Source organism: Paramisgurnus dabryanus, chromosome 1 (genome assembly GCF_030506205.2).
Source record: "Paramisgurnus dabryanus chromosome 1, PD_genome_1.1, whole genome shotgun sequence".
Lineage (NCBI taxonomy): Eukaryota > Metazoa > Chordata > Actinopteri > Cypriniformes > Cobitidae > Paramisgurnus > Paramisgurnus dabryanus.
In genome coordinates this window covers 5,292,868-5,300,461 of record NC_133337.1, presented here as the reverse complement: position 1 = coordinate 5,300,461, position 7,594 = coordinate 5,292,868, and the positions used below count along the sequence as shown (strand labels likewise).

The following is a 7,594-nucleotide window of genomic DNA, read 5'->3' as shown; positions in this document are numbered from 1 at the left end:
TTACCAATCAGAATCAAGCCCACTTCAATACAAATGTTGTATAATGAAAGACTAAGATTTGTTTAACCTGGTTGCTGGGATCTGTTTTATATTCAAACATTAATTGTAGATGCTCTGTGTGTAGTAAATGAAAATTGTGAGATACTTACAATTGTGTTTTGACATCAAACAAAAAAATGAAACATGTTGTTTACAGAAGCATCATGCTCAAATATCTGGTGCTGAAATACATGGTGCTGAAAATTGTTTCACCCCAGGTGACCTAAACACCAGAGAGCTTACAAAATTCACCAAGAAACAGGGAAGTTGAAAAATGTAATTTAATTTAAAAAAATTAATCAGCCAGTCTCTTGGGAGTAAAGGCTAAACAATACAATGACACATTAAACAAATCACAATAATCTAAATAAAACATATTAAGAAATAAGTAAAATAAAAACTATTTCAATTACAGTTTTTCTCGATTGCTAAAACACTATAATCAGGCTTTTGAACTAAAATTTCAAAACCATAAAAGCATTTTTCAAGAAGCACAATCATTTTGCTGAACTATAAACACTCCTCCCCTGCTTTAACGCATGAGTCAGATTTGGTGAACTGTAACTTCTAAACTCTACTCACAAATCCCTACATTTCTCTGTGCTTACACCATGTGGTCATATGGATAACACTAGCATTCAATACTGTTCACTCAAGTCAGCACAGCTTAGGCTCAATTAGCAAACAATTACCAAGGTGGAAACACTAGGAGTCAAAATTGAACACACATCAATCAGATCCTTCAATAGATAGATAAAAGGGCCTGAATCAGTTCACTGAGCTGTACTGTATCATTAGTGTGCATACACTGTTGGACTATGCCACTGGAATAAAGAAATGCATAAAATTGCTTTCCATACAGATAGACATATCAGTAGATGAATGCCAGGGGTGGATCATGCAAGAGGATTTTATCCTCGCTGATTGGTTAGGACCAATATAGACTGTGATGTGGATGAGATTCTCTGGCCTGACCCATAACATAGACGGGATGTTGAGGAGGAATAATATTTTAAAAAATGTTTTACGGTTGAGCTGTATGGCACATGAATGAATAAAAATGTGCTAATGCATTGATTGTGTCTTTTGTGGTCATGTGAAAAGGTTTTTGAGGGGGAGAACCACAAGCAACTTACCAGTTTTGGATATATTGTTTTGAATTTATTGCACCAGTGTGTAATGTTATGTTGTAGTGTGTGTGTTTTTGAAAGCTTGTGTGTGATGTCTGAGGGAAAATGTTGGTTTTTCAGTAAGAGTGAATGGTTTTGAGTGTAGAGCTTCATTTTGACCTGAAAATAGGATGTTTGGAGAATTGTGTGAGGCGTTATGATATTGTGTTTAATGTTTTGAGAATATTTTAAGAAATGTGTTTAAGCAACCGAGAAAAACTGTAATAAAGCTGTATGTCCATGTTCATAATCACAGTTGGAATAAAAAAAAAGATAGCCTATGCTTTCTAAACCGACAACCTGAGGGGAGCAACTGAAAAAAGTGATGCAAAGAATGAGGGGGTCTGTAATAATAGAAGCAGCTGTTCTCTCATAAAAGCTTTCCTCTAATAAAGATCAAATGGATTAATCTGAGGGAACCCAGTGATTTTGGATGCCTGCCTAATTACTCTTGTTAATTGATAAAAAATACCCAAAAATATATTTAATGGTATTATAAGACACTGTTGTCAACATATCCTGCTTTAAGAGCAAATATGGTCCGATTCACAATTTTACATTTTCTTTGGTGTGTAAGAGTGTATTCCCAGTCGGCATTTCAACGTTGATTCAAAGTTGAATCAACGTCAGGTACCAACGTTGAATCAACGTTGGATTACCTTTCGGTTTTGCAAAAAATTTCAACGTTGAAATCACGACGTTGTTTCAACGTCACACTTTCAACATAGGTGAATTATGGTTGATATCATGACGCAATTTCAACCTTCTATTTCCTTGTTGTTTTTAACACTAAATATAGATTTTTACTTTACACTGCAATACTCACTAAATTATTTACTGTAAACGTGTCATTTTTAGTGCAATTATCATATGAATGCAACTTGCTACGCATAACTTACAGTACAACCCCATTCATAAAACTAAACACTTAAGGAAGGTAAAGTTTAAATGTGGACAAATAAGATGGCAGGTGCCTACCCTTTCCAAATAAACATGAAAGCAGCTGTTAAAAATATTTTTTTATGGATAAAACACATTCTTTCAAACAGTTTGTTTTCCAGTTAGTAGTGCAGAAGTGGAATTTTCTAAATATAGAATAAAATCATAAAATATGAAACAAAATCATGTTTAAAAGTAATTTTATTAATCTGAATAGAAAAACTTTATTCGAGAAAAACTGCAAATATTAATTTTGTTGTTGGTTTAGTTGACAGTCTTCTTATGGCCACCACCACACATCTATTCTGGCTCATGCTGTACTTAATACGATGACAGCATCTAAGGTGGGAAAAAAACACAAGATATTTAATTTTCAAAAAATGCTGCATTTTAGCCCATGTACAAAAAATCTTGTTATTGCACATCAGGGCAAGATGCGTTTTCTTTGATAGTCTGACTTGAAACATTGCATAACCATCTGATGAAAGAACAAAGCTGTTGTGTTTACAAAGATGACAATGAGGTTCAATTAATATCATCTACAGTGCATTCAGAAATCATACACCTTTCACTTTCAATTTTATGTTGTTGCATGATACTGTAATTGTTTAGATATTTTTACAAAGTAAAAACAGAATTTTAGAAACTTTTGCAAATGTATGAAAAAAGAAAACATATCATATTTACATTATACATATTCAGACCCTTTGCAACAACTGAGGTTGCTGAGATGTTTCTACACCTTAAATCGTCCTGATGAACACAAAGATTTTTTAAGGAATGTCTGCAACCAAACTGACCAGAAATCGAAGATGGACTTCAGAACTTCTGGATTGTCTGTGTAAGCCTTTAAACTTGCCCAGACCAGCAAGGCATCTTGTTAGCAGACATCCTGACCTGGGGGCGTATTACAGAAACTTTCTATCTTAGGTCTTAACTTAAGATATGATGTGTTGAGTTAAGATTTTTCACAAATTCATATTACAGAAGCAAATCTTAAATTGATTTAGGATTCTCATCTTATTTCACCAAATCTTATCTCATCTCTAGTTAGGAAATCCCAAATCGCTTAATCATGTTCGGCTATCAACTGTCATGTCTGTTACCAAGCAACCAGCAATGCGTGAGCTGCTGCTACAGTAAACAAAAGAATTGTCCTTTTAATTTCAATGGGCCAGAAAAATACATTTTATTAAATTCATAGTAATCATAGTCTGTGTTTTTTGTATTAGTGTTTTAGCACATCATCTATCAGTTACCATTCAATTTAAACATTTAGCAAATGTGACTTACAAAAATTAAAAAAAATATTCTTCCTAAGTGCTAGGATACTACTGTACATTTCAACATTTGATAGAGACATGACAAGAAATAGATCCTGAGTCAAGTGTGTACTGTATTCATTATGATCCCATCAAGTGTTCACGGATAAGATAACTGTTTTTTAATAATGAGGGATGACAGAAATTGAAAGATCGCTCCACTAGTGAGAAACATTGTGATTATGTGAATGTGTGAAGGTAAAAAACATTCAAAGAGTAATCCAAAAACAAACATTGATGTTTTTCATCCTCCACTTTGTTAAAAATGTAATGTCATTCTCCCGCAGCTCTATCATAATGTGATTGTTTCAGCTGGCTCTCATTAAAGTTTTAAGTTAGGACACCTGTGAGGTTACCCTAAAGTTAAGACCGTTTTTAGGATGTTTTGTCAAGTTAGGATGCTTCTGTAATACCACTTTCCTATCTGCAGTTAAGATAAGATAATGCATATAGGAACATCATTCTGTAATAGCTTTTGTCTTAAATGAGGTCCTAACTGAAATTACCATGGTTACCAAACAGTTAAGATAAGATTTTAAAGTTAGGACTTTTCTGTAATACGCCCCCTGATCAAAAACTTTTAGTATAGAAATATAAATGTAATCTTTTGGTTAGAAATACAGAAAACTGTGGCCCAAGTACAACTTTTAAAGAAATTAAGAATGTTTACATTTTTTGTCATAACACTATTCATTACCTTTTAAGAAGGAATGATTTGGGGATCTGGAAAAACACACTACTTCACCTCTCTGTATTTTATCACACGTCTTCAAATTGCATGTTGATCAGCCTACAATTTAAAACACATAATAAAATAAAAACAAGTCATAGCCCCTTTTAAAAAGAAAACATAAATTGTGAAATACAAAACACTGCATCTTAATTATTAGGATTAGTAGAATTTGATTTGGTTACAAAACAAATATTATATGCATTGTAAGGTTTTAGGGGAGACGCTTCACAAAAAAGAAATGGTAAATTACGGATTTCTATTACAACATGGTATCTAGGTGGTGCATTACCAGGGTAGGTGGTAGCTCATTGACAATTCAAAAAATTATGATTAAAGCCATAATACATAAAGTAAGAACAAATAAATGCTGTCATGTACACCACCACAAAGACCCATTTTTTTCTGTCTATATGAAGCCTCTATAAACTTGCATCAACATCCACTCTGAACACTGGATTAACTTTTGTCTCTGTCTACTGAAAACAAAGGGTTTGAAATATGTAGGCCTACATACTGTAGAAGGAATAGTGGCATACAAAAGAAATTAATTGCTGTGCTGAAAAGTAACCATTGTATCCTAAATTAGTTTCTTATATTTTCCTAATGACAATGATAAACCAGTCTTGAGAAACAAGTAGCAGGTGTTTTTAAAAAGCCACTCTCAATTCTCACCTGTGAAGTTTCTTGTGTGTCATTCTGTTTCTGATCTGACAACCCTTGCTGTCTGTTTCTTGTTCAATCTTGACAAAATATAAAAAAGAAAAATTATTTTTGCAATATTGGAAGATAATTCTATAATGACTTTTATCAGAACATGAATACATACACTTGCATACTGCATTTAAGTAAATATTGTAGAATAGCAGGGTTAACACAATTACCTGATCCAGATGTAGTGGCTGTTGATGCATGAAAAACTCAGCATTGACAAGATCATCATCACTATTCTAATTTGAAGGGCTCTGATAACGAAGACATTACAAAAGAGATATAAAAATATACTAAAAACAAGAGCACATTTGTCTAGATAACCATTATTTTCTATTTCCATTACAACTGGCTAACTATTCAACAAGTAAGCAAAATTACACCGTTACAATGTATTTCAATTCGAATAGAACATGCAAACTTACACGACATGATATTTTCGTACAAAGGAGTTAACTTAAAGGGATACTTCACCGATTTAGCATTCAGCTTTGTATCTGTAGAAACCCGGCAGTATTACTGAATGACCATGTTTCCCTCCCTCATTTCCCCCTGAGAGGAGAGATATCTGCATTTTGGTTCTGCAAAAAAGTCCTCCGATGATGTAATATGACGATTTTATAATAATTAGTTACATTTTATATAGCGCTTTTCCAGTGCTCAAAGCGCTTTACATATGAATGGGGGAATCTCCTCAACCACCACCAATGTGCAGCATCCACCTGGATGATGCGACGGCAGCCATATTGCGCCAGAACGCCCACCACACACCAGCTTATTAGTGGAGAGGAGACCGAGTGATATAGCCAATTAGTATGAGGGATGATTAGTAGGCCAATGGGCAAGTTTGGCCAGGATGCCGGGGCACACCCCTACTCTTTTTCGAAGGACATCCTGGGATTTTTAATGACCACAGAGAGTCAGGACCTCGGTTTAACGTCTCATCCGAAGGACGGTGCTTTTTTGACAGTATAGTGTCCCCGTCACTATACTGGGGCATTAGGACCCACACAGACCACAGGGTGAGCACCCCCTGCTGGTCTCACTAACACCTCTACCAGCAGCAACCTGGTTTTCCCAGGTGGTCTCCCATCCAAGTACTAACCAGGCTCAGCCCTGCTTAGCTTCAGTGGGCAAGCTGTCTTGGGCTACAGGGTGATATGGCTGCTAAACAAGTTTTTTACTTCATCGGAGGACTTTTTTGCAGAACCAAAATGCAGATATCTCTCCTCTCAGGGGGAAATGATGGAGGGAAACATGGTCATTCAGTAATACTGCCGGGATTCTACAGATACAAAGCGGAATGCTAAATCGGTGAAGTATCCCTTTAAGTGTTTCATGCCGCTTAAAATCATGGATACTGCGCGAATGACCGCAGGTGAGCGTCATAAGCGTAATTGACTGATTGCCATGGAAACATGAGGGTCACGTCAACTATATTGTCCCTTTTATTTTTATAACTGCATTTATACACATTACCCCGTCGAGAAAACCTCAGCATGATTAATATTGGATTCGACGCCCATGTTATCACGTCATCAATAAGTTTGGATTAATGTCATTAACACGAACTGCTATACGTATCCGTTATTGCGAATTCGTGAGCCATAAAACACCAACATCTCATCTAAGTTTTAACACTTTATCAGTAATATGAATTTGAGAAACTAAGCAGCTTAACACTGACCGGACCGCACCGCACTCGAGCTGCTCCTCCTTACAAAAGGCTGATAGGTGTCTGTGGCGCCTGTAAGACCTCTCGGATATAAATTACGCTGACTGAACTACGAAATCAACACTTTTTCACCGAAGTTGTCCAAAAAAGCCCTTACATTTATAACTAGTTGCTTTTCTGAAGCAAAAACAACCAAGTGGTTAAGTTGATAAAAACACACCTCATATTAATTACAGTGCATTGAAAATGCGCTGTACTGTTCTTACTGGGCTTTTTATTAGTGGTGCTTGCATTTATGCAAGGCATCACTATTATTATTGCTCATACTTATTATTATTTATTTATTTATTCTTATATCTGGACACTTTTTCGGCGCGTAACTCGTCCCGCACGGTTTGTCGTAGACCAATGAAACAGGGCTCAAAACGACCGGCTTGTTGAGGACACGTCTGCTATGACTTTTATAAGCGATCGGGTGCAGGATTTCCGAAAGGGGGGCGAAAAACCACCCGAAAAATCCCATTGACTTAAAGCTGCCGTCGACAACTTATTTTATCATATTTTTTGATCATATTCACTGAAACCAACACTATGCTCCGATAGAACAACATCAACTAGACTGTTTAAGAAAAAACCCCGCGCTTCTAGCTCCACCTGGAGCCTGTTATTTGTTTTGCAAAAATCCACCGCTCCCGGTTCATTTGGTCCAATCAGCGCAGGCTGGTTCATTTGGTCCAATCAGCGCAGGGCTGTGTAAAATCTGCCTGTCAATCACAGTACCTGCACGCGCCACATATCCCCATCCCCCTCGCGCGCGTTACAATATCACGTGCATCCGCCTGAATTCATAGTTGTTTTGGTTTGAATGCAGCGTGATGGCGGAGAGAACTTTCAGTAACAAACTTCCGATTTCTCGGTTAACAACTAGAGCTAGGAAAACAACCAATGAAAAGAAGGAAACAAAGATAGAAAGCGACTGTGACCGTATTAAAACTAGGATCAATATCGG

The 7,594-nt window shown here is 36.2% G+C and overlaps 1 long non-coding RNA gene and 1 pseudogene across 1 annotated transcript; both read right to left on the bottom strand.

The window, feature by feature from the left end:
• Nucleotides 1–4,157: 4,157 nt before the first annotated feature.
• Nucleotides 4,158–5,165, bottom strand: LOC135729767 (uncharacterized). Its single transcript, XR_010525758.1, has 3 exons — nt 5,084–5,165; nt 4,875–4,942; nt 4,158–4,259 (listed from the first exon to the last, which is right to left on the bottom strand). It is a non-coding gene; the product is annotated as an uncharacterized lncRNA (long non-coding RNA).
• An 800-nt stretch (nt 5,166–5,965) lies between these two features.
• On the bottom strand, nt 5,966–6,082 carry LOC135730082 (5S ribosomal RNA; annotated as a pseudogene).
• Nucleotides 6,083–7,594: the final 1,512 nt, after the last annotated feature.